We start from the raw sequence: 1,392 nt of genomic DNA, 5'->3' as shown, positions 1-1,392 counted from the left end.
GCCGCTCGCCGTTGCCGCACCGCCTAGCTCGCGCCGCCGCTCCCCGCGCCTCGCCCTGCCCGCGTGCCGCCGTCACCGAACTGTCGCTGCCGCCGGAAACCGCCGCCGGCGGTTTTTCAAAGAAAACCGCCCCGACTGGTATAAACCGCCGAAAACCCATCCCGATTCTTTTGTTTTTAATCTCGGTTTAGATCGGTTTAATTTTTTTTGGTTGAGTTTGTTTAGCAAACGTTCGCTGTTTATCTCTCCGCAACGAACGAATCCGTTCATTAGGTTTTCATAGTGAACATTCATTCGATAGGCCTTTTCTTTTATTTTAATTTCGGCCAGGGACCTATCTATGATGATTTTATTTACAGAATAGTCCCTCTGTTTCAAACGATCACTACTTTTTACTCGGTTGTCCAAATCCAACGAAACCAACGCCCACGTCTTCGTTATAATCTCCTCTATCCAGTAATCCAACTCAAACATGTTTTTGAAAAGTTTAAAATATGAATTAGATCAGATTTGAATTCAAACTTCGTTTGATCATAACTTGAGTTTCGTAGCTCCGTTTGAGTTGATTCTTTTTGCAAATAGAAGCTCTTGACCTAAACTTTCTGATAAGGCCAAATTCACATAATTTTGGTACTGTTAGAAATTGTTTTATGTTGCAAGAGCTATTTGCTTGGTTTTGATGTTTTCTGAATCGACTTCTTTGATCTTTCTGGTCTTTTGAGTGATTGCTTATGTGTGGTTACTATTGCTTGATTACGATAGATTGATCGGAGTGTGACGAGTAGAGCTATCAAGATTTTTGAGTGTGAATCATCTTCATCAACATTGCAGGCAAGTTCACACTTTGATCATACCTCTTTCATACCCAGTTTTTATTGCATTAGATCAAACCTCAAACATTGCATGATTAGGATCTAATGAAATTGTGGGTATTGGGAAGTAGTTGATGAGGTAGGAACCTATTGCCCTGCATTCAAACCTTGAGAGTTACTATTAGGTTATGCTTATAGTGTCATGCTATGCTCGTAGACGTGGATTGGGTTTTGAGAGTATTCATGACAGATGTGAGATTGTTAATTAATGGTTTACTTAAGGTGGCAACTTAAACACACATCTGGGTGGATTGAGGTAACTGGGTATTCCAGGATTGCCTGTTTTTCTTTATGGACCGCCACCCAGGTCCAAAGGGATCATGAGGTTTTTCATACTAGAAACTTCCGTGTGCAGCCACAAGCTATTATGGGCTCTAGCATAGTTGATTAAGTCGTGCGAACTCTTACAGGGTAGACTAGCAGATGTAGGGGAAAGTAGGTGTAACGGTCTATCCATCGTAAGGTGCTAACGCTTCTGAAAGACTATGTCTCGGTCATCCGTCTTCTCAAACACCATGTA

This window comes from Triticum dicoccoides, chromosome 6A (genome assembly GCF_002162155.2).
Source record: "Triticum dicoccoides isolate Atlit2015 ecotype Zavitan chromosome 6A, WEW_v2.0, whole genome shotgun sequence".
Lineage (NCBI taxonomy): Eukaryota > Viridiplantae > Streptophyta > Magnoliopsida > Poales > Poaceae > Triticum > Triticum dicoccoides.
Note: the sequence above shows the minus strand (reverse complement) of the source record.